Source organism: Rhodnius prolixus, unplaced genomic scaffold (assembly GCF_049639745.1).
Source record: "Rhodnius prolixus isolate KJV_2025 unplaced genomic scaffold, Rpr scaffold_8, whole genome shotgun sequence".
NCBI classification, from domain to species: domain Eukaryota; kingdom Metazoa; phylum Arthropoda; class Insecta; order Hemiptera; family Reduviidae; genus Rhodnius; species Rhodnius prolixus.
The window spans coordinates 32,251,462-32,278,024 of record NW_027411593.1 but is presented as its reverse complement, the minus strand read 5'-3'; the positions used below and the strand labels follow the sequence as shown (position 1 = coordinate 32,278,024).

At 32.1% G+C, this 26,563-nt stretch overlaps 1 protein-coding gene across 18 annotated transcripts in view; it reads right to left on the bottom strand.

Moving 5' to 3' along the window:
* Nucleotides 1–7,872: 7,872 nt before the first annotated feature.
* Nucleotides 7,873–26,563, bottom strand: part of LOC141451212 (uncharacterized) — a 122,230-nt gene continuing 103,539 nt past the window's right edge. For 12 of the 18 annotated variants that reach the window (XR_012456587.1, XR_012456600.1, XR_012456592.1 and 9 more), the window contains 8 exons: nucleotides 26,268–26,454; nucleotides 25,798–25,913; nucleotides 25,450–25,580; nucleotides 23,752–23,949; nucleotides 19,028–19,185; nucleotides 10,290–12,102; nucleotides 9,026–9,201; nucleotides 7,873–8,523 (listed from right to left, as the gene is read on the bottom strand). The gene's annotated coding sequence lies outside the window, so the exon portion shown is untranslated. The remainder of the gene's footprint in view (nucleotides 8,524–9,025; nucleotides 9,202–10,289; nucleotides 12,103–19,027; nucleotides 19,186–23,751; nucleotides 23,950–25,449; nucleotides 25,581–25,797; nucleotides 25,914–26,267; nucleotides 26,455–26,563) is intronic. The other 6 variants (XR_012456588.1, XR_012456589.1, XR_012456591.1 and 3 more) reach the window with 6 other exon arrangements.

Below are 26,563 nucleotides of genomic sequence, written 5' to 3'. Positions count from 1 at the left end.
TTTTTAGATCTGTGTACAAAATAACTATAGTTTATAATTGAGAAAAACAAAGTGTACAAGAGAACAAAATTCCATATCAATACGTGGTTCACAGTGGGAGATATAGAACGGCCATAATTTTACAGAATTACATGACCCACAAAATTTTCAACCTTTTATATCTTCTACTTTTTTAGATATGTCCACAAAATAACTATAGTTTATAATTGAGAAAAACAAAGTGTACAAAAGAATAAAATTTCATACGAATACGTGGTCCACAGTGGGAGATATAGAACGGCCATAATTTTACAGAATTTCATGACCCAAAAAATTTTCAACCCTTTATATCTTCTACATTTATAGTTCTGTGCACAAAATAACTATAGTTTATAATTTAGAAAAACAAAGTGTATAAGAGAACAAAATTCCATACCAATACGTGGTTCACAGTGGGAGATATAGAACGGCCATAATTATACAGAATTTCATGACCCAAAAAATTTTCAACCCTTTATATCTTCTACATTTATAGATCTGTGCACAAAATAACTATAGTTTATAATTGAGAAAAACAATGTATATAAGACAACAAAATTCCATATCAATACGTGGTTCACAGTGGGAGATATAGAACAGCCACATTTTTACAAACTTTCATGACCCAAAAAATTTGCAACCGTTTATATCTTCTACCTTTTTAGATCTGTGTACAAAATAACTATAGTTTATAATTGAGAAAAACAAAGTGTACAAGAGAACAAAATTCCATATCAATACGTGGTTCACAGTGGGAGATATAGAACGGCCATAATTTTACAGAATTACATGACCTACAAAATTTTCAACCTTTTATATCTTCTACTTTTTTAGATATGTCCACAAAATAACTATAGTTTATAATTGAGAAAAACAAAGTGTACAAAAGAATAAAATTTCATACGAATACGTGGTTCACAGTGGGAGATATAGAACGGCCATAATTTTACAGAATTTCATGACCCAAAAAATTTTCAACCCTTTATATCTTCTACATTTATAGTTCTGTGCACAAAATAACTATAGATTATAATTGAGAAAAACAATGTGTACAAAAGAACAAAATTTTATACGAATACGTGGTTCACAGTGGAAGATATAGAACGGCCATAATTTTACAGAATTTCATGACCCAAAAAATTTTCAACCCTTTATATCTTCTACATTTATAGATCTGTACACAAAATACCTATAGTTTATAATTGAGAAAAACAAAGTGTATAAGAGAACAAAATTCCATACCAATACGTGGTTCACAGTGGGAGATATAGAACGGCCATAATTATACAGAATTTCATGACCCAAAAAATTTTCAACCCTTTATATCTTCTACTTTTTTAGAACTGTGCACAAAATAACTATAGTTTATAATTGAGAAAAACAAAGTATATAAGAGAACCAAATTCCATATCAATACGTGGTTCGCAGTGGGAGATATAGAACGGCCACAATTTTACAGAATTTCATGACCCAAAAAAATTTCAACCCTTTATATCTTCTACTTTTTTAGAACTGTGCACAAAATAACTATACTTTTTAATTGAGAAAAACAAAGTGTACAAGAGAACAAAATTCCATATCAATACGTGGTTCACAGTGGGAGATATAGAACAGCCATAATTTTACAGAATTTCATGACCCACAAAATTTTCAACCCTTTATATCAGTTGTTCTTAACCTTTTCATAGACGCGGAACACAATTATATGTATATATTTTTCTCGCGGACACTAACATTAAATAATTTGAAATTCGGTATTTAGCAAGAGCTTAAAATTAAATTAAAAAAAAAAGGAACAATTTTTTGTTTTTGTATCTTTCCTAAGTTTCTAAATTTCAATACATTTAAAATTGAAATTTCGCGGAACACTTGGACCATATTCGCGGAACACCGGTTAAGAACCACTGGTCTAGAGACTCGTGAATAAGTCCAAGTCTACAAAAGTTAACCGAAAAGTATTGAAGACGCTTATAAAAATGGCCTCGCCAAAACGTGGTTCGAACCATTGGTTGAAATGCCATAAAAGTGGATGATTAAATTAGTTTGATTAACGATTGAAATTGAACTACAATAATTCGGTGATTAAAATTAAAGTTCAATTTAATTCTCAGATTTAATCATAATTTTTTTAGTTTGATTAACGATTAAATCTGAAAGTTAATTGATTAAATAATTGTCATATGATTAAAATTGCGATTAAATTCGCTGATTAAATTCTGATTAAAATTAAAAATAAATTTAATCAATTAAAAAATTTAATTAATTAAATTTATAATTTAATTTTTTTTTTAATCAGTGCCCAACTCTGCCAGTGGACTGGGCCATTCAACAACCGTTTGCTTTATGGCTTCAATAAAAGAAGTATGATAACTTCTTGTTCATTCATTTTATTCTACTTCACTTTTCAAAAAGAAAGTTTTATAATCGTGCTAAGTTTTTCTAGTGAAAAATTTGTTCGAGATCGCTTGAAAATGCGTCATATGGGGAATTTTCTTTCATCATTGTTTGCCAAGAAGACTCGCCATTTTTTCTTTTTTAGTTTTTCTTGATGTTTGCCATTTTATTATGGATTAATAGCAGTTTCAGCTTGTAGAGCATGCAGGTATGTACGCTTATTTCGTTTCAGTGTACTTAAAGACAAACTTTAGCTAACCACAATGCAAACTCACTCATATTTTGCTATTATTAATTTCAAAACTCAGATTCTTGGGCAGACCAATAGACCCTGAAGAGCTGCAATTGACATTTTGGAGAGGTACAGCTGTACTTCTGATTAAACATCTGGTTTATCACACAAAAAATAAAAATACATCTGTTCAATGTATCATCGTTCATATCTTAGAACTTTTATTGACCTGTTAGAATAGTAGTTGTCATTGAAGTGAGACTGAAAGGTATGAGATTGAGTAGGAGAGAATACGTCTTCTAAATCTGTACAGATCAGCAGTGTTAAGAAATCGGGAAAGAACTAAAACAGAATGTCATGTGAGTTGACGGAAGTATTTTGGCGAGTGTTGAGAAGTAAAAAACTAACTATGCAGAGTAGAATCCTTTTTCCAATTCAGTTCTGATCTTGTTTTAGCTGGAGCCTTTCAATAGATTTGGACAGCCAAACCCTTCTCGTCGGGATGCTACACTGTTTACTCTACACAGCATCGCCATTTTATACGGCATTTTACAAGGTCAAAATACACTCTTACGCTATAATAATTATTGCATAGTAAAAAAAAAAAAAAAAAAATATCACTAATTATTACAAATCATTTTTAATGTGATCTTGTTAAAGAACAATACGTGGTGGAATTGGATTGGCAAAGCCTCGTCTAGGTACACTTAGCCTAATTCCAATTCTGAGTTTCAGAAGTGAAACAGAAGTAGAATGTAAAAAATAATAATTTATTTGATTAAACATAAGTTTTACAAATAGAGTAAGATCAGTCAGTACAAAATCTTACACAATATGATAATAGTATGAAGACAAAAAGAATGTAAAATAAAGTTCAACTTTGATTTGAATTGAATCAACTTTGAAGTAGACTGACGAGACGGAATCATTTTCGTGGATTTGAATGTAAGACTTTAAAAAATTTCAAATCTATTATTAATTCTTGACAAATATAAGAATCTACCCTCCAGGTTTTTTAAATAGTGTAAATATAGGAATAAGTTATTAGAACAATTAATGAGCCATTCAATGCAATGAGACGAACATAAAAGAGTTTTTAAAAAATAATATCAACTCTGAAACGCATTGAATGAGCCGTGGAATACGATTTCATCTAGTTACATCAACAACTCAAGAAATCAGTGTACTCAGTAAGAAGAAGCACGATATGACAGCGAAGATAGGGGGGTAGACCCTGTTTTGTTGGGTTTGAAGTTGTTTCTAGTAGAGCCTACAGAGAGTTTGTTGAGAGAGTCTGTTGTATAACAAGAGTGTGGCTTTGCTGAGAAATATATAAAGAGCGTGAAGGGAGGCCAACAGGGTGCCGACAGTGGGTCTATAAAAACGAGAGCAGAGAATTAAATAAAGGAATCGTTGAATGTGTAGGTGCGGAGAGGCGACTGTTCAGACTCTACAACTGGAGGTGGAAAGCACCAAGGATGGAAAGAAAATTAAAAAGAAGAAAAAAAATCTATACTGTGTGATGGCGTTCTGTATAAGAAAGGAAGAGTGGTGTTTCCCAGCGAGGAACAAAGATGTACTTTCTATGTCTGGTGTTCTGGTCTTCTGTCTTGTTCCAACAGAGTGGGTTCTCTTGTGATGGTAAGTGGAAGTCCTCTTTAATCTGTAAAAGACTTCTGTGATTCTGTAAACATCAGAGAAATAATGAACCTTACATCCCGACTTCTTGCCCAAACAACATTAATTTTTACCATTCAATTCACTAATATTTCATTTTAACTGTTCACTTTGGGCCTTATAACACTTTAATAAGATTGTTTACAATATAATTCCGAATAAATTACAAGGAATCCTTAGACTCATTAGGTTGAAATTATATTTGCCAAAAATGAGTATGAAACACTAATTTTATTTTACTGCAATAAATAAAATTTGTTCCAATTCTTCCAAATTTGCTCCGACTACCAAACAAAGTAGCAAAAACTACATTGAAATCACTTCATGCGTGGCGGTAAAGTTTTATAATAATGTACTGAAATTCGTTAAAATCTTTTTTGATAATCTGCTTTCTCAATTTCGAGTCGTTGATGCAATGCTATTTACCTTTATTTACATCAAGTAGAAACAAAAATTGAAGTACAAAAAGAATAAGAAAATACTCTGCCGACGAAATGTAATATGATGTGAAAGAGCAAATTGACGTCAGAGAGAGAGAAAAGTGGTCGTCAAGCAACTGGATGACGATGGTTGGGAGGGCACAACAGGTGTGCCATACTCTCCAATCATTTCCAGAGTAATTTCCTAATCACATCACCCTTACAGTTGAGCATTAGGGAATCTCTTTAATTTTCAGTCAGTGATTGAAATTTTAGTTAATGGATCAGAGTTGCATGTTGTAGATTAGACTTTTGTAAATGAAATTGTCACTTCATAAAAATAATGAAATTATTTGCTAAAACGCTCGCTCACGTTTATTATGCCTTTTGATGACTGATATTCACTTTAAAAAAAAATTAATCTTTTCTGATCCACAAGTGTCCACAGGTGACAGCCTTAAAAAAAATTCATATAATTTTCTATTCTAAGATATATAAGACATAAAAGTCAATTTATTCCAAACCAATTCCACCAACCAGAAGAAATACATTTATTCACTAGATTAAACGGCAAACTTTGGAGAGAAGAGGATTAGACAATTATAGAAGAAAATAAATAATGTATTATAGTGATTATTAATATATTCTCTAATATTTCACAGCATTGTCAAATGAAATAGTAGATGATGACTCAACACATCACACAGGTATACTGGATTCAGATTAAAAGAACAAACAAACTTTTGACAAAAAAAAATCTCTACAACGTTTTGATGCATCCAGTAAGTGATCAAACATGGTGGGGAAGTCTAGAGGATAAAACCAAATTTTTGATTTACTGTTCGAAGTCAGAGCAGCATAGCTCGATTTTGGCTGCGATACTTTTGAGGGCTGCAATAATAATGGTTAAAGGTTTTCATTTTAGATTGTAGTGAAGTATAAAAAAAGAAGAATGTGCTTAAATATTATGGTTGTCATCATTCTTTGAAGTTGCTAAGAGAGATAATTGCTGCAAGTCTTTATCTGTAAAGCATGTGCCTGAGGTATCTGTAAAGCATGTGCCTGAGGTACAGGATAATATATGAACAAGAGAGATTGTACACAGGGCTTTCCAACAATTTAAAGCAGCGTTTCCCAACCTTTTTTTGGCTCGCGAACCACTTGGCAGTACATCATGCTAAATTGTATCACTTCGTAAAAATGATTGTATTTCGTGAAATTTGTTATTCCGAGTGTGTTATTTTATTATTATTATTAACTTTATTATATAGAGATACAATGTATCTGTTACAAAGGAGTTCAAGTTCATGTTCTCTTTATAAACTTTGTAAAGTGTAAGATCTTAGTTTTAAGACTTTTTTTAAATTAAATTTAATGTTGCTTGGATAGAGCTTACTCATTACAATCAGTATCTTTAAGCAGATTTTTACATAGTTATCATCATTTAAGTTCAGTCACATGATAATTCTGTTAAATTTTCTTTTATTGATAATGACGTAGCTTTTCCTAAATTTTCTTTATAGAAAGGGTTTGAAATTCAATTATCATTTGTGTTTTCGGGTTTTGGAAAATACTCCATGAAAGACAATTTTAATCTTGTTAAATATGCGTTATATTTTCTCGAATATCTTGAGACAAACCAACCTTATTACTGTACATATTAACAACTTTACTGTAAAATATTAAATTAAAATAATTTTTATGAAATACGAAAAAACGTTTCTACGATATTTTTATGATTAATTTTTTATGTCCGCCATTATTGATTATTTTTCGCGTACCACCAACAAGCAACTCGCGTACCACTGGTGGGAAACGCTATTTAGAGGACAAGATCGGATAAGATAACTGGTCATTAAGTTTCTAGTTAAAGCTTCCCTGCTGGATAAGATATAAACGTGCAAAAATAGGAATCTAGGACGTGAAGCGAGATCAGTATCACGAGGTGCTTATTGGGTTGACAGTTAACATTTTATTTAATTCGGACTGATGTGGGTATTGTTGTTTGCGACAGAAAACCGTTTAGACATAATCAACTAAAATATTCTCTACACAAATTTAAGCATTTTATAACCTCATAAAACTTTATCTTGCTCACCGTTATCTCTAATTAATTTAATAATAAACGTATTTATTAGTACGTAAAATACGTACTTTTAAAAAATGAAATAAAAAAATAAATAAAATAGTTAACCAATAAATTTATATCATTCCTTCCTAATAAACCCATCTTTTATACCATTAGGAGGACATTATTTGGACTAAAGTATTCAACGTAAAATATTCAAAGGCAACTTCTATTCCTTCAAAAGCACCACGCTTCTTTTTTAACTTCCTCACTTTTATTCTTTCCTTCACCCTTTCCTCCTATCAAATCTTCTCTCTCTATCCCTTTAAGCTTCATGAATAAAAATTGCTAAGATATAAATAGATTTATGTGAAAATAAAAAAAAATAACTGAAATAATATAAGCGTCAGCATTTTAAAATGCTATTTCTTGTTCATATGCTAAAAATTAGTAGTAGATATTGACACTGGCATTAGCACCTTTATTCAATAAACATTTCGACTTAATAATTCCGGCAACACAACCAAGTACTTTGCTTGAAATTAATTGTCAAGGTTTTCGATTATAATCGCCACAGAAATTAAAATGTAAATGCTCGCTTAAAAGCATTACAGAAATAAATATAATGAAAGTGAGGTCATATGCCCAAAATGTGGGAAATGTTAATAAAATGAAAGCGCTGAAAGGTAAAAAAAAAAAAAACATTATTTTAGAGTTAACTTGATATCCAAAATAACTTTCCAACCTCAACTGCATTTAATAACACTTGCACTCTTAAAATTTTATTATGCAATTGTTAAAACAGAATACATATCTACTGGCAAACGTCTGATTTCGTGTAAGGTCGTTTAAAATTTAGTCAGCAATGCGATCACGCAAAAATACCTGATGAAGTGCATCAAAGGTATTCTATTTGTACAGTAACAAAAAATGTTTTTTTCCCCAATAGATTACTTTTTATTATTCAAAAAGGAAACCTTCTCCTTACAATTTATAGGCATGATAGTTTAGGAATTAGAGGATAATATAAAAAGTTCCTCGAAGTATTAGTATACTACACTACATCAAAGCTTCTAAAGAGCACTTTTATTATCAAAAAGCACAATTTATCAATAAATTATTATTATTATGATACTTTAAAATACACATAATTTAGTTCCACGTTATTAGTAAAAAGAAAACGAATGTTTGACGACTTATACAGGTATTTAGATGCACCATTTCGCTACGAATACATAATATTCTCCACTAACATCTATGTGCTTAAATCTGTAGCAGAGCTAGCAAAGAAATATGAATGTATTTAAAAGTTATAGCCAAAAAAAAAATACTTCAAAAATTATTATACAAATAAATCTATTAGAAACACAAGGAGCCTTGCAAAAACACAAAAAATATTTCGCTAAAATAATTTTTGATTGCGAACATTATTTTATTGTATAATCGCCACAATCGTCTGACCAATTTCAAGTGTAATATAATGCAAAGGGATTTATATATCCATGAATAAATACTGTACTATAAATTCTAGAACATTCTTGAAAAATATTTCATTGCACTATTCATCCTTTCTTTCGCCTATAAAAGCTGGATAAAGCTTTAGGTCTAGATTATGACCAAAAATGTTTCTATCACAGTCTCGCGACGCCTCGGCCCAGGATCACAATCTTTTTGTCCGCTTACACTATTTTTCTTCTTTTACACGAGAAGTTTACCTAAAATTCAAAAAGTTTTGTGAAAAAAGGTTTCAAATAATAAGTTAGTTTGATTTTTTTAATGCAAACTTTAAGTAGGACAAAATTATATTTAGTAATTAGATACGAATTTTATTTTTCTTACTAAAAAAGTGAAAGAAAGAAGTGAATGCTCTAAATAATATTATTAGAACAAACAAATGTTTTTTCTTCAATAGCTTTCAAGAAATTTCTTACTTGGTAAAAATATTACTAGAACCTTCACTGAAGAAAGCAGAGAATGTTTGGGAGGCATTGGCAGAATCTCGGTGAAAATGAAAATGAGAGAACTGACAGAAAAAGAATGGTAAAATAATATTGTAGTTTAAATAACTACTATGCTATAATTTTTTAATTTACTTTTAAATCGTTAAAAAAAAAATAATCAAAAAACTAGCAATTTATATTTCATTCAGACTTGTTAATCTAGTGGCAATCAAGATTTATACATATTTGATAATATTATGTAAAAAAGTAAACACACGCCCTTTATTGAAGTCATCCAATTTTAGTAAATGGAAGATTTCGCTTTTCAAATAGAGCAGTAAGTCCACCAGCCGGAAATGATTCGTAAATGAAGGCACGCTGAACAAATTTCAAATTTCCCTAGGGAAATTCAATATCGCCAATAAACTGAGGTAAAATCCCTCTCTGAAACAACTTTTCATAATGTTTTTATTTTATGTTTTTAAAATTAGTTTTTGTATATTTATTTTTAGGATAAACTAAAAGGATAATAAATAAGTTGGTTAAATTTATTTAATTCATCATGATTCTGTTAATTTTTTTGTATTTTAATCCTAATTTAATTCCTTAATCAATTCTGTAAATCGCGCTGACCAAATTGAAATTCATTCTCAAAATAACGCTAGCATTTCCAGTAACAATGGTAACAAAGGCTGTAATTCTCAAAAAAAAAATTAATAAGAAATTATTACATTAAGTGCCATCATTCTGCTGCTCACCAATGTACGCATTACATCTCTCTGATGTCAAAAATATATAATCTCTCGGTAGAACGTCACGGATTATTTTCCAAATCAGCTAACTCCCTAGTCCCTCGAACTTACGTAGAAAACTAGGGCAGAAAACCAGGGTTGCAGGGGAGTTTTTACATCTAATATTAAAACTGCCCGGTAGGACAGTATCGTATAAGGGTTGATTGTAAGAGACGGCACAAAAAAAAAGTACGTTGAAAGACACCCAAATTTGACACAATTTTATTCTCTTTTTCTGTAAAAGATTCTATAAGCTTAATTCGATACTCATTCTATGTACTCTAATTTTCTTTAAATTATATGACAAATCCTGGTTTATAAGTAACTTTTTTTGCAACAATTTAGATTTAATAGATTTTCTCCTGATAAGAAGGGAGTTCATTAAATAACAACACCTTAATTTGGAACTAATTTTAGAACGTCTAGGGAGAACTTTGCGGGGAGGGATGCGTGGACTCCTGGGAGATTATTCCAGACTACCAACTCCTTAATATTCCTAGAACATCCCTGATGGAAATAGGAGCCATCTTTGAAACATCTGGGAATGAGGCGTAGCTAGAGAGGGATGTGATAGGTGTTAGGTAGTACCCTACCTAAAATTCTCTTTGGAGGGCTTTATTCAGAATATTTAAAGAGGGCCAATGTAGGGAGAGGATTGGGATGGCGCTAGGGAGTAGTTATCCCTAATTGCCGGCTCTCACTTATCTTCTTCGAACTTCTATAGAATACTTGGATAAGTTGTTTCATTACCTGGAGGTGCTACAGGGTATATCTTCTGGCACTAGTGGCGGCACAATTCTTCTAATGAAAGTAGCAGAAATAAATACTTCCACCAGATAAAAAATGTTGAACTTCATAAATAAAAAATTATCTACAAGAACCGAATGAATCATTTGCTCATTCAGATTTAATTTAAGAAGTTAAATTTCAAAACCATGTGTACTTAAAAGTCCACTAAAGCAAACAACTAGTTTTCACCTGCTAGAACATTTTATTTTTTAACATACCTAAAATGTGTTTTATAATTTTGTGAAAAAAATTTGGTTTTATTAAAAATAATATATATTCTAGAAACGTACGAATGAGTTAGTCGATATCTTGTTAGCTCACATAAAATAAGTTTTAAGTTATTTACAAGCCCCTTTCACCAAACATAATCTATCATTCAGTCTGTCACTTCACACCCACTTATATTATTTCCACAATCAGTGTTCTTATAGTGGGTGTATGAGAAAAAAATAATCTTGCAGACAGATTTCAATGAATTAAAAACGTCTAGCTTTAGGTCTCTTAATTTCTATATCTTACAGTCTCTCTGCTAATAAATAAACCTAAAATTTTAAAGAATATTTTTTAACATTGTCTATTATATTAACTTTATAAGTAATAAAAACATGTCTACAACTCAATAAGTTATTTTATTTATAACTAGACAACATATTATTAAAGCACCTACATTGTCCACCTACTACATAATTTCATTTTAAAAAAAAATTACACATTTACTGCATTACTGATACGTATTTATTTTCTGCCTTCGGAGGTGAATAAAATAGGGGGTACTTGTGACAGTTACGAATATATCATTAATAAAATAATAAAAGCTTAAGCAGACAGTGGAAGCCAACAAGCTAGGTATAATCTGACTGGATAAGTCTTGCAGGAGAGTGATTTATTGTTGACACTGCCGTTCCTCTAAGACTCCAGCCCCTACCATGGCACAGAAAAGACGTAAGTATTATGGGGCAGTGAAGTTGCGAGACATGCGGGATTTAATGGCGAAATAAGTGATGCCTATGATCATTTTGGTGAACGGTCTCATCTCAATTAAGCTCGTACACTCCGCTGGCTTATTATTATTCAAACAAACCAATCACTGCGCCAAATCTTTTTCCCCCTAATTTTCGATAGATAAAGCAGTTGTTGTGAAACTGTGAAGTCTTCATTTTATTGAAGACTTATTTGGTCAACATAAAGGATTGCTATGATTTAGGAGATTCCGTGTTCATCACTAAGAATCCAAAAGTTACTGTAAAGTAATTGATATCATTGTATGGTAGCTCTAGAACAGTGGTTCCCAACCTTTTTATGACCAGGGACCATTTTAATGTTTTTGTTGTTAGCAGGGACACAGGTTTAACATCACAGTCAACTATTTTTAGATTTTAAAAATAAAATTCAATTAACATTGCGATTATGTTTTCAGTTATATTAATGTGCTTTTTGAGCTTGTATTTCTTAACAAGACGGGTAATCCTGGGATTGATGAGATTGCTCAAAGCGGCACGCATAACATCATTTGCTTTTAGTCGATTCCTGGACTTGTTTTTATTAGGCGCTCTACGCTCGTTCGACGTCCCATTCACCGTGCCGTCGCCGCACACGCGGCCGCATGTCAAATAAATATACTATTATTTTAAAAATGTTAAGTGTTTCACGGACCATATTTTAGTTCTTGCGGACCACTGGAGGTCCGCGGACCACAGGTTGGGAACCGCTGCTCTAGAAGAATCTTCTCGAAATGTTTTGAACCAAAACTGCTACCAGGTTTTCTCTCATCTTTCTGGAAACAAAAATAAATTAAAAAATACATGATAATTATTTGCTAAAGGTTTACTGCAATTAAAGTATAAAAACAGTTCTCTGTTGGTCTTATGATTGATAAAATTAGGGAAAATGTTCAATTCTGAGTGTGGTAAAAAGATAAGTGATTACCGTGCTTTACTCAAAGCAAGGCTACAATTGTTTTGCTGCAAATGGGAGTGTGTAAAGATAATTCCCTGTTGATGGGTACGGAAGAGAAGCAATATATATCCAAAAACGTTAGTCCATTAGTTAGTAAGCTAGGTTAGAAGCAGAGTGTCAGTTTTGCCGTATTGACTGGAAAGTTGAAACGAGTATGAAAGAGAGAATTGCTATCACGAGTTAGAGCTCGATTTAACTTTATCAATGGAAGTGTAGGTTAGTATGAGGCAGGGCAGAGAATGGAGCACCATTAGAGGAAAGTCCGGACAGGTTAGGGAGAGGAGCACTTTACTGCCAGCCAACCTCCCCTGGAGCAGTCTAGTTACCGACCTCGATCAGGACAATGCCGAGGTACTGTTTGTCCATTATTATGAAAGTGGTAAAAGGACAACAATAGAACCGAACTGATAGACAGTTCTTCCCCTCCGTCAGCAGCTCGTTGTCCACCCTGGCCCCGCTACTCTTCAATAACCCTGGTCTCAGCTACGCTGGCCGAGCAAACACTTTCTATAGTAATATGATATTATAAGTGCTGAATGTTTGTTCAGCACCGATCAAATTATGTTTAATTCTCTTATAAAATGGAAAGTTTCAGCACAACCTTTTCTCAATATATTTTAAAAATACAAATATTTTGAAAAATTGAACGTCTTTTATTTGTCACCCCAAATAAATCGAGTTGACCAAATTAAAAAATATAAATCGATAAAAGGTTTAATATCTTAGTTTTAAAAAGTTTTGACATACATACTAAATATTTGGCTAAATCACAAAATAAGATACACGCGAATCCAAAACTAAATACCTCCCAAAAAACAGTACGTATTATAAAATGGAACTGCACAGGCTATGTGACAAGAATAATTAAATATATAAATAATTAGTGGCGCAGATATTTTTTAAGGAGCTGGAGGAAGTTGGTTTTGAGAATTAAATGCATTATCTTTTCATTTAAAAACTATACATTTCATTTAGAATACAACATTTGGGGTAAGCAAATGGTTGCAACATCGCCTATGCTTTTAAGATACAAAAAGCCTCTAGCTCTCCAAGTTGAAGAGATTACCTTTATTTACCCTGAAGTTTCCCCCATGAAAGTATATCTAGAATTTTACCTGTACTCATCACTATTTTTTTAATATTTTTTTCAATATAATACTACGATATAAACTAAAATTATGATTGTGGATGCCAACTCTAATTATAGTTAATTATCACATGCAATGTTTATTAGTCCTGATAAATACCTCAAGTATTTTGCTATCCTCATACGCAAATTCACTTCAAAATACTACCTAATCATGAATTTAATTTGTGAGGAAAAGGCTGGAAAGAATTTGCTTAGTGTTAGCGCGCTGGTCTTCCATCCCGAGATCCCGGGTCCGATGTCATGCAGTTTAGAACGACCGTATTAGCTCTCAAGAATAAAAAAGCTTCAGATAAAGAGCAGTAATAGCAACAATAAAGATTTGTTAACAACCAATTCTGCAATCACTGTCGAAAGAGATCTAGTCCTCTTTATATTCTTGCATTAGCCGAAATGTTATTATTATAACAGTTCCCAGTTAACTGATAATTATTAACAAAATAAAAAATATATATTTATTTATGTTTCCAAAGATCGCCACTAGAGCGCTCTGTAAACTGGAAAAAGCTTTAACCACCTTAAAACACAGTGAAATGTCAAGTTTTGTATCCGGATATAGAAGTGCATAGGAGCTTCTTTTTGTTTATATTAATTTTTTTTTGTTTTTGTCAACTTTATTTATTCATTAACACATAAAAATGTACATACATATTTTAATAAATTTCTTTGTATTTTTTAATATATGGAAGCTTTTTTTTAAAGCTATTTAGTATTATAATAAGGAAATTTAATCAATTTATGAGCTAAAAGTCGGAAAGAAAACTGGCCACTTTTTATGATTGCTTTGTGTAAAAAGAACGAAATGTTTCTATTACATGCAATAATTTCCTTAAAAACTATTTGGAAATTATAAATTGTAGAAAGAAGATATGTAATAAAGTACAGAGTTTTACTTAAAGTATCATTTTCAAACTGGCTGACTCAAGATAATTCTTTAGTTGGTTGTTTTTTCCCCCTTTAATTTTGCAAATAAAATTGGGCGTAGTAAAAAAAAAAAAGTAATGTACTAAATAAATAATTAGTGACCTCAAATTTTAACAGCTGAAAATGTGTGGCTTTTATTTTATTTTTTGTTTTCAAGGGATCGCAGCTAACTTTTGGAAGCTAGAAAATTAGTGTACTATATCTCTCCACACTCATTTTTAGGGATTAGAAAACGGTTTTTTTGTTAAAAGGAAATAAATTATTAAAATCCTTACTAATTCTTAAAAAATAAATAAATAAATCAAACTTGGATGTTTTTGTGGCTTGTGTAAGAGATTTCAAGACCCTATGTAAGAGCAAGTATGTTTTGCAAGAAAATAACTACTAAAGCCAGAACTGTGCAATTTAAATGTTTAAAAATGTGCAAGTCTCACCGTTTCTCTCTGTAAGTCAAGTGTTTTCAAGAATTACTTAACTTTATTATGTTGTGAATTCAGATTAAAATGTCTTTCCAAAAATAATTAAACTAGTCTAGGTTTACAAAAAAAATTATGTGAAATCTCATTCTATTTGAAACAAGCTGAGAGTCATTTCTTATTTTACATTTTACCTGCAGCTAATGTAGTTACAAATATTTTACGTGCTAAAGATTTTAAGTCCTACTTTTTAGAAAACAATGTGAAAATTTAATGAAAAAAACCACATTGACTTCATTGCCATATTTTACTAGGAAAGAACTATTTTTTTTGTTATATGTTATTTTTTATTATTGTTATATGTTTTATTAAAACACTATATACCAATTTTCTAAAGAATTGTTTCAGTTCCATTTTCTCTTTCTCTAGATTTACTATTATCATACCTTTGGGACCTTTGTTCTAAATATTTTCTCCTGCCTACTGTAATTATCATTTTTCTAAATAGCTAGTGTTAATAACTTTAATAGACCATTATCCAGATATCGAGTGCAACATTAACTTTCTCTCAAGCTGGTTTTCCTAACGATAAGTCATTTTTGCTTATTAGTACTTAGACAATAGATAATCGATTTAAAATTAGTTCACATTTACTTTATAAAAAAGGGAAAGATTCAGTTAGTATAACATTTGCCTAAACACTAGTCTGGTGTAACAACAATATGAGAATTTTCTTCCAAGTAAGTTCATTTAATTGAGATATTTAATTTAATTACTTTCATTGAGATATTAAATTTCTTTAGATGTAAAATCTCACATGACTTTCTTGTAGTTTATGCAATTTAGTTTTCTGGAATCTTGCAATTAGTACCCAAAAGAAGTAAACTACAACACTGAGCAAGCAACCATTGAAAATGTTTAAAACTCGGCAGATGGACTGTCGTTGATCTAAAGTATTTTTTCTTTAGTAAAATTATATGAAAACTTATTCATGACAAAACATACTCGGCTACGAATAATAAACAGCTTTAATTGTAATAAATAATGTGGAATGCCATTTGCAAACTGCTTAATACATATCTACTGAAACTTGTTTAATTTGTTTTTTGTACTGTACTTCAACGGCCTAACAACGGATTACAATTATTTCTTTTGAACTATTTTTCAGTTGTGTCTTCTGGTAGCACTCTTTGGTGCAAAGGTATATTCTCCTCTTGGGTACCATAAAGGAGAAGAAAAACAAGATGCGATGCTTGATCTTGGCGCCGGTGTGGATACCGAAGGTGGATCACTTGACTTAAAAGACTTAAGCATTAAACAGAACCTTCGTCCGCGTGGAGTAATACCGTGATAAATCGTAGTTACATATTTAAAACAGCTTGTAGTTTTACCTTGCAGTATTCTTAAATAAAGGGTTAATATAATTATTCATATTTGTATTTATTTTTTTTACTTAAACATTTTAATTCCGTGGAATAAAACATAATGTCATCAAATGTTATTTGACAATAGCAAACTCTATTGTAAAGCTTGTCCTAAAGGTTTCTGGCTTTAAAAACAGTAAGTGGATTAGAGACCATCCAGCAACTTTATTGAGTACGGACGGCTAGAAAAGAATAAACAGAGCGGGTGCCGAGATGTACAGGTTTAATTTATCGATTAGCAAACCACGGTGTTTCAGTGAGTCGCATCAAGTTACCAATAAGAAGTCGAGGATAACAAATTTCACAGTCACCTTCTCCCAGCTTTGTTGGATCACTGGCGAAGTCAGTTAAAGGATAGAGAAAAACTGTAATCCTAATATAGCCAAAACTAGGCCTTCCTCGTAAGAGTCCCATACATTATGGCCAGGAGTAATGAGATCAGAGACCTGCTGGCCCGGTTTCTAGAGGCCGCTCACATATCTGAACTTTTTTCCCTGCATAGCAAAATGCCTCCTAGTATAACGACTGAACCATGGGTACACCATAAATCGTAGGCTTGCTGGAAAACACACGACTGTGGAATGCAGAAAGTTCAAGGAAATCTAAGTTTACTACAGAATTTCCCGAAGTTAACTATAAAAAAAAAGCTATGTAATTTAAAAAGTTCTGTTACCTATCGAAAAATCTAAAATGTCACTAATTATTTTTGCGACTACCATAAAAAAACAAGATTCAATATTAATAAGTTGTCATAATGGAATTCAATGCTAGCAAAACTATTTAATTGAAGATCTCAGCATCATATTTTACTACGTAACATCTAAGAGGATTTATAAATATGGTTAGCTACTAATGCTTATACACACACACACCATGGTGAGGTCAAATGAACATATGTGACCTTTAAAATAACCTTTATTAAGGTGGCTCGGGGAAGTGTGCATTCTGCAGTGTCTACAGTTTATATCCCAACTTATAGAGGCCATCTCATACTGTTTGCAGCAGATTCTGCTACACAATGTTGTGTACAAGACACTTTACCAAAGATCTCTTGATATGGTACTTTTAGTTCATTAAACAAAGTTATATCACTTCACTTAGTCCATATACTTTCATTAGCTGGTAGATAAAAGTTTTTATACATAGTGGTTTTATTTAAAGATCAACAACACTGCAAACATTCACACTTGTATTCACCCTTTTTTAAATTAATTTCTTATAAATTATTATTACAATAATGGGGTATTTTTTTTTTTTATCAATTACGCTCTAATCGATACTTACACATTTTATAAAGCTAATGAGAACCTTTTGTATTTTTCCAACTTTTACTATGGTTTGTGAGATGTGAGAATGAATACAAAGAAATAAATCAGACGAATATATTGGTAGAAAATGTTCAGCAGATAAACCAATTAGGGCACCGATTTAAAATACTAGTCTCCCGTAGAATGAGGAAAAAACAGACATGATTGGAAGCGACTGTGGGAGGATTAAATTGACGTTGGCATAAGCCACACTTATAGGAGGGGTCAATAATATTCAATAATAACATAATAAAATAGAAATATTAACAGTACGTAATAATGTAATTAGGGAAGGGATTAGCTATGCAGTTAGCGTATTGAATGATTCCGGGTTCGAATGGACTGTTCGGGAATGGACAGTGTTGTCTGTAACAAGAGAACACTGTGCGAAGAAATAAAAGGAAAGGCATTAACTTATGAGGCCAGTGTCTTGTCAAATGAAGGTCACGGATGCAAAGTGTGCAACCACTGATTTTTTTATTCCTAGATGTCACTACAGTTCACTGTCCGGTAATAGAAAATAACTGTAAAGAGAGAATTGTTCTGGAAGCTGGCAGGGCAATGAAGAAAAACCACAGAGTGCTTCTGACCTCTGATGTTGCCGGGCGTTATCAAATTTGAATTTTCACCAAATGAGCTAGTTTTAAGATTTACTAAGTCTGAAATAGTGTAGTGGTGTATATAATTTGAATTGATTTATAACCATTAGAACTGAGCAGGACACTTTTCGGGAATAGCCACCCCATTGCCTTTTTTTATAACCCGAATGAATGCACGGACATACAGACCAGAAAGACCCTATTCTGGCATCTTATTCTTATTCTCGTCAGGATTTCTAAACGTTCCCATACCAGACTTGATAGACTTCATAGGTCTTATTGGCATAAAGGGTAAAGACAGTTTTTTAGACCTCCCACTAGTAGGTAAACTAAGTACTACTGCAATTCAATTCGCGTTGTAAAGCAACACTTAACAATTATTGAGCCTGCTTGTTTACTGTTACAAAGCTATTGTGCTTTGCTAATTTTACTTAGTAATTTACTGGTTGGTTACATTGATAATAACACCTTATTACTAGAAATTATTACGCAAAGATAAATTCAAATTCAATGATAAAAATAACCAGGTGCGCTAAGTAGTACCTGAATGTGGGTACCGCCATATACTTAGGAATAATAATCCTTATACGGTGCTGAACTAATTGTTCGAATAATATAGATAGAAATATTTAATTAATAATTTTTAATTGCGATATCCCATAAAATTGCAGTAACAATTTTAATGATATATTCCAGAATATATTCTCTAGAAATGTATTAACTCTCTACATTCTAACAGGTTTATTAGTTTCAACTAATTAAATAGTCTATTTTCATTGCCTACGACTTATAATTTTTAGAGCAGCTCGCCTCCTAAATCTTAATTTAATTAAATAACTCCAGCACATTTCATAAATGTGTACGAAAATAAATGAAATAAATGAAATAAAATAAAATCACTCAGTAAATAAAATAGTGATTCTTACTTTCACTTCCTTACAAAATTTGTTGGCCTCTCTTTGTACGAATCCTATTTTCAAAATCAATCGAAAAAACCTCATTATTGAATTCATGGTAACGGTCGAATCCCTGCTAAGGGGTGGTCATACATTACGGTTGACTCACAAACAGGTTTCTGATTGTTCTAGAACACAAAAAAAGTATTTATTATAATTATTTTTTATCTTAAAGAAGCTTTTTCTAGTAATTCTAATATTGTACAATTAGAAGAGCCTATTCTTTATCACCACAATGCCATAAACTTTTTCCTTAGATCAGTGACATCTTTTGAGAATAAAATAATTATAAGCAATTAAGAAAAGCTCTTATGCACTTTTAGTAGATTCGGAATGAAAATAATGATACAAAAGTGATCTATATTAACATTCTTTGCACTGAAAATTATTTTATACATATATAACTTATTTAAAATATTTATTGTACATTATATAATGTAAATGGCTGACTTGCTAAGCTCAAGAAGCCAAAACCAAGGGAAAAAAATAATAGAAATTAATAGAAAGTAATAAATCTAAGAATTTGTTGCTGAAGACTCAGCAACCAAAATAAATATTATATACCCTATTGTACGATTAGCGCCCGAACAAAATAAACCAAAAATTCATATTTTAAATCAAGATTGCAATAATTCCAGTTATACTAGCAATAGAAAGCAAAATCTAGAATTAAAAATGTATGGATCCGAGAAAAGGGTCCTATGGGGCATAGCCTCCAGTTGGCGTAACTAGTTCATCAATAATTACGAAAGAAGATGGTAATACTTGAAATCACTATTTAAAGCCCCGAAAGAGCCATGGTTCAGCTGGGTAAACAAGAGTGAAAAAAAGAATTTACTGTTAGATAGTAATCCGTAGACGATTTGTATGTGTGCAGGTGAGTATGATTATAGTCGGGACGCGGAGGGACAGCTGAAGAGGTAGGGATGGAAGTGAAGACTTGAAATATTCAGGATAAATCCCTGGAAGTGGTGTGCGGGAGTGCTCTCATGTGCAAGACTGGTGAATAAATGAGTTGGCTGAAAGTGTACGTATGTGCGAGTATGCAATATCTCTGTGTTTGTAATTCCAGAACGTTCCTGTATCAACTTTAATACCGGTCCTTCCATTCCTCAACACCGTGTATCCCTTCTGTGTGCCACCCTCGCCAAACTGCCCCATCTCTTCATCCATTTGAAATATTCATAACGGACAATTACTTCCGTCCGAGAAGGACAAAACAGGGGTATAGTGGAACGGCGCCTTCTCGCCCTTGTGCGCGGGCATCTCTCTGCATACCCTGCAGCTATGACCCTCAACATGATTTCTTTCTCCGCAAACATATAATCCTACTCACTGTCCCCAACTATTCTGCTTACTAAATGACCTCGAGAGCTCGCAGAATCTAACCACCATATAACTATACATACGTATATATATATATATAAATTCTTCATGAAAACTATGCATTGTGGCCTCTCTAGGATGTAGGTCATGATTCATTAAAATGTTATTATAAAGTTCCTTCGTAATTTTCTGCTTTTTAAAAAACTTTTTGTGAACCACAGTGTAGGTTATTAATGAATAATGGATGATGTAAAAGTATTATTATGTTTATTACTTTTTTGTACCACAGTTAAGAGGAAAAAAAGGTCTGTTTCTTCGCGCAGCAAACATAAATTTAGACGTTCCTCCATTTTGGAGAAGTACTGGAAGTGATTCAGGGTTGCAGTTGTTTCCGGCTAACTTCAGGCTGTCTCGTTCCTCACTTAAGCCTACTTCAACTAGTATTTTCTAGTTATAGATAATATGGTTCTTCATCGGACGGCGTGACAAGTAGAGGTACCCACAGGAAGAAAAAAATCTAGACTCTTCTCTGGAGTCCGGGATTTCTGGTTGCCACTACTCCATTCACTCAATTCCTAACCTCTTCTTTTTTAACACAGTGCACTACCTGCCTCTCGAAAGTGTTCTTGCAATACTGGCAATAACAATGAGTACTTCTCTACGTTATCACTGATGGATTTATCTTATTTGTGTAAACACAAACAATCTTAACGATTATGTGCAAAGTCTCCACAGGAAAGAGTGCCTACATGAGTTCTTTTTTACTCTCATGAGTCCCTCAGATCTTGATTACTTACTATATGAAATATTACTATTAATTTTTAAATAAGGTCAACATCTAAGAAGTTTGTGACACTCGGAGCTTTCTCAATACATTTCTGGGCTCCGAAGTCTTTTTACCTGGGCTGTAGAGACTGACAGAAGAAAACTAAATCTCAAGGCAGCACACTTGCGACTTAAGAAACCCGGGATCCTAAGCTTAAAGTCCAACGCTACTAACTGAGCTAATTCATACACATTAGAATTAACATTAACAATGAAAGCGCTTACTAAGATTAATGCTGAATTACCTCGAGATTGAAATTGCAGATAATCTAATTTTATTAACAAAGAAATGAATAATTAAAAGTACGAGGTGTGTTCAAAAAATAAGGTGAATTTTCATTTTTCTTAAAAAATATTTATTTATTCATCGATTTTTATTTTGTCTCCTTCAAAGTAGTCCCCCTCAGATATAATACATAAGTGCCAGCGTTTTTTCCAATCCTCGGAACAGTTCTGATATGCACTTTTTGGTATGTCCTTGAGCTCTCTCAGCGATTCGGTTTTTATCTCCTCAATCGTCGCAAATCTCCGTCCTTTCATGGGTCTCTTCAATCATGGGAACAGGAAAAAGTCGCAGGGCGCCAAATCTGGTGAATACGGTGACTGAGACATGATAATGTCATTCAACAATTCCTGAGCGATGCTCATGCGACGGTTTTTTTGATCAAAATTCAGCAATTTTGGAACGAACTTCGCTACTACACGCTTCATGCCCAAAATTTCCGAAAAAAATTGCAGGACATGTGCCAACCGATATGCCGACAACCTCAGCAACTTTTCTAATTGTGATTCGACGATTCTTCTCAACATTTTCATCGGTTGTTGATGTGCTGGGGCGTCCAGGGCGAGCGTCGTCATTCACATCTTCTCGACTTTCTGTGGAAAAGCTTGTACCACTTGTAATTTTTTTGACACAGAGTACTCTCACCGTACGCCACTCTCAACATTTCAAGTGTTTTTGAGCACTTAATTCCATTTTTTACACAAAATTTGATTCAAATTCGTTGATCCATTTTTTTCGACAGAAGAAAATCGCCGAACTCGCAAAACACTTGTCTTATTTATGCCTCTAACATACAAACTAAACATGCTATATAGCTACAACTTTGAAAATATGTTCGAGACAAGTGTACCAACATAAAAAAAAAAAGACAATCGAAATTCGAATGTACGTAGCCCGCGAAATTTGAAAATTCACCTTATTTTTTGAACATACCTCGTATTGTGACCAACTGTAACTGTCGTTAAATCTCATTGAATAAAAAATGGTAAAGTTTTGTCAAGCAAAGAGACATATGTAATCAGAAATATGTTTTTTTTTTTCACAAAAAAGTCAGAAAATTCAGTCCGAAAAAAGCACAAATGTGTTGGGGGTTACTTTCGTAGATTCAATGTACTTTTCAGGGGCCTCTCAGAAAGTTTCTTGTGCTAAAGTAGATATAAACTCAAACTTAATCCTTAATACATATATATTCTCACAAAACTCTACTTTTAAAGTACCGCATCATTTTTTTTTTTTTTTCACAAGCAAAGGTGAGTTAAAAAATAATTAATAATAACAGAAATGGGTTAACAATTTGGCTAATCTGCAAGCCCAGAAGGCCAAAAAAAAAAAAAAAAAAAAAAAAAAAAAAATGGGTTAACAATTAATTACTGAGACGCGGACTTCACTAATCACTTATAGCAAGACCATATTCTAGCATGCGCCCATGCAGATCTAAAACGCTGGAATGAGGATTAAAATAAAGTTTCTGAGCGATATTAATTATTTTGCGACGAATTATGTATTGTATTTCATCGGAGAAAGACCAGTAGTTGGGTATTCATTGTTCACACCCTTTAAAAGGAGACAATAGACGTAACAGGATTACCCTAATGTCACAAGATATTGTTGGCCAGTATGATTAATATGTGTATACACTTAAAAAGTTCTGTCTTCACAACGTTATTTTAGCTAAACAATAGAATATTTCCATCCATATTGAAATACTCGTAGTTGAACCGATACTGAATCGTTCATTTTCTTCGCAATTAAACAAAAATTGGATCAAGTTCAATCCTGTGAATGAAATAATCTCTTGTTTTCAGGTTTAAGAGACAGAAAAATATTTTTTTCTTTCGCCAGCTCATTAAAATGGTTTTAATAGATTTTTGAAGATTATTTGTAGCAAGATGGAGAAAGTAAGTTTCCTATTTAGTGTTGGAGCTAAAGTTCCCCAGGGGTCCTTTGCATTCCTCATTTTCAGTGAATAGTATCTCCTGCAGGCAAAAAAGACCGGGATTTGAAGAAATTTTGTTTATTCTAAGGAAGTGTCCCATTAATCCTGTGAATGAAAACAGACTTCTTTTTTTCTAATATTACGTTTGCATTAATCATATTGTTGTGTGAATGTTGTGAATTGTTGCGTTGTGTAAATCGATTCGAGCTGACTTCAATGCTTTATTTTGCAATTCACAGCACTGAGCAGCATGAAATCATAATTTTTATAAATCTTATAACAAAAACAATTATTTTTATTATATTAATAAAATAAAATAATTACTCAAATTAATTAGCACCACGGTAGCCAAGCAGTAAGAGGCGAGGCCCACAAAGCTAGGATGTATTGTGGTACTGGGTTCGATTACCATTATATGCTTGAATTTATTTTTATTTTTTTGTTAATATGAGAAATTTATGGTAAAGTACGTTCGCTAGTCACCTCCAACTATCTAATTTGGTAGTTGAACTTATAGCCACCCTGAAAAAATAGGCATTTAATTTACTTATTTCTAAAATAAATTATATAATCATTGTAATAATGTTTACAATTATTACAATTTATAATTAATTTAATGAACATTATAGATTTAAAATTTTTATATTTGAGTAAACTTTCCAAACGCGTCTGAGATGAACAATTTGGCTTGATTAAACAAATGGATCTCCTATTTCAACCTCTGGAATTTAAAATGTCTTTTTTTTTTTGTTCAGAAATTCAATTATATCAACACGCCAAAAGTATGTGGGTGCAATTCGGCATCGGAATGCAAACCGTGTTTTAGATGAAGAGTTCTTGCTTCTACAGAAACAAAACCATTAATCTTTTTAAGCACTTCCCTTTCTTTAAAATTTGTAAGATTCCCTCTCTTTTTGCAACAAAAGCTTATGCCGAAAAGTGTGAATTAGATATTTGTATAAAAAACAGTAGAAGTTCGAAAGTTTTGGATGTAAATGCGATCACTGGTTCTACTGAAAGTAAATGGTTAATATTCGAAAAACAAGGTATGAAAAATGATAATTTAGATTAGTAAGAGAATTCCTAAATTTTTTAAATAAAAAGGAAGGAGGAAGGAGAAAGCAGACAAGAGAACACTTTTGACTCTCCTTTGCCCTATTGATTCCAGTCACCCCGTAGGACCATCCTACGTTCTGTCACTAACAAAAAGCAAAAAAATAACTTCACCACTGAGGATATTGAGGTAACTATTCAAATGAATGTTTGCTTGGAATTAATTGACCAAAATGTCAGGAATTCAAACATGTGACGTGCTTAAACAATCCATTGTAGAGTGGAATTGCAGTAACGCAACGTTACTTTTTTTTTTTTTGCAGTAAACAGTTTTTCACCTTCGGTCTGGCCTTCCTCTCGACAACATAATTCAATGTACCAAAAAATGAATAAATTTTGAAAGACATTTCGTTGAAATGTATAAATAAGTGTAAAATATTAAACGTTTAACAACTTTTAAAAACTTGCATATTCCATAAAAACATACTTTTTCCCTTGGTAAAAGTTAATCTAATGTAAAACAAAACTGATTTATTGGTTTTAATTTTATTATTTTAAATAACGAATTTGCTTTAAATTGGAATTTTTACTACACAGATAAAGTTTTCAATCTTTTGTCTTTATATTGTATTGAAGCAAACGGTTTTAACTCAATAATTTGTTAAATGAAGTGGAAATAGTTTAATAAGCTGAGGGAAGGAGTCCAACAAATGGCGTAGAAAGTCGTTAGATTTGGGTACCCTGAAGACGAAGCAGCATAGCAGTGACGAACTGAAGTTAGAAATTAAGGTCGCCGTCTGAGAGATAAAGGCTCGTAACTGATAAAGACAGAAATTGTTTGGATTGAAAAACTAATAATTCGTCTCTAAGTTTAAGGCCTACTTTCGGTTAAGGACAGTATTTTAATCAACAAAAATACCCAAAAATACTAATGCGAGGAGTTAGTGATTATGTTTACATTGAAAATACCTGTAATGCATCCAAGTCTGACTTGATCTCTAAACTGTTGCCGAGAAGTGCCTTAATTCCAGACCGAACAACTTGATACAAAATATCTGTTTCTTATCCATACATCGAGAGATTATTTGCTAATCCGTTATCTAGAAAAAGAATGTAAATTGTACTTTAACGTAAGATAACAATTTAATATTGATTGCAATTGTTTAAATTGGATCCTGTGATTTTCTTACGAGTGATGACTTTCTTAAAAATACATTTTTCCCCCCAAAAAATTAATTAGTTGAATGATAAAAGTTGGTAAATTTATTCTATTGTGATCAGACTTTGAGTAATCGTAGATTTTAATGAACTAAATACCTTTAGGCCTCGAAAACATTAGGAAAGTCAAGTTTAGACAGTAGCAATTTGATTAACATGAACAACAACCCATAGGCGGAAAGTCACAAACTTGGAGTCCCTGCGAGTCGTCCAATCTAACAACATAAACAATTACACTGTTACAGAAACCTAAAAGTAATTAGATAATACCTATCAATAAAAGCGCAAACTTGTTATTAAAACAAACTACTGTTGCCTTCTCTATTTTATGATTAACAATTGTTGATTTTATCCTCTTTTTATTAATTCAGACAGGTATCGTATTTTTCATTAATCTCTAAGGGTTGTTTGATCAGTTTTTTTAAAGCGCCACGATAGCCGAGCGGTTAGAAGCGAGGCCTGTAAAACTTAGATGTATTGTGGTACTGGGTTCGATACCCGGTCTAGGCCTTGGATTTTATTTAATGGTTAATATGAGAACTTTATAGTAAAATATGTTTGCTACTTACATTAGATGAAACATCTAATTTGACGTAAAGCCTTTCTGAATAAATAGGCATTATTTTTTTAATCAGTAGTGACGTGGAGAATTTGATTTACACCAATAAAGCTTCTTACTATTGATGATTGACTAGTCAATTGCGGTAGACTGTCTGTAGGTCAATGACGTGCACTGTCCGAAATGTTTCATACTTTCTGATAACAAATTTGTAAATAATATATGTACATTTAAGACACATTAGTTTCGTTTAATGTCTAAAAGAATATTATTTTAATTCCCAAGTTGATATTTCTCTAAATATTA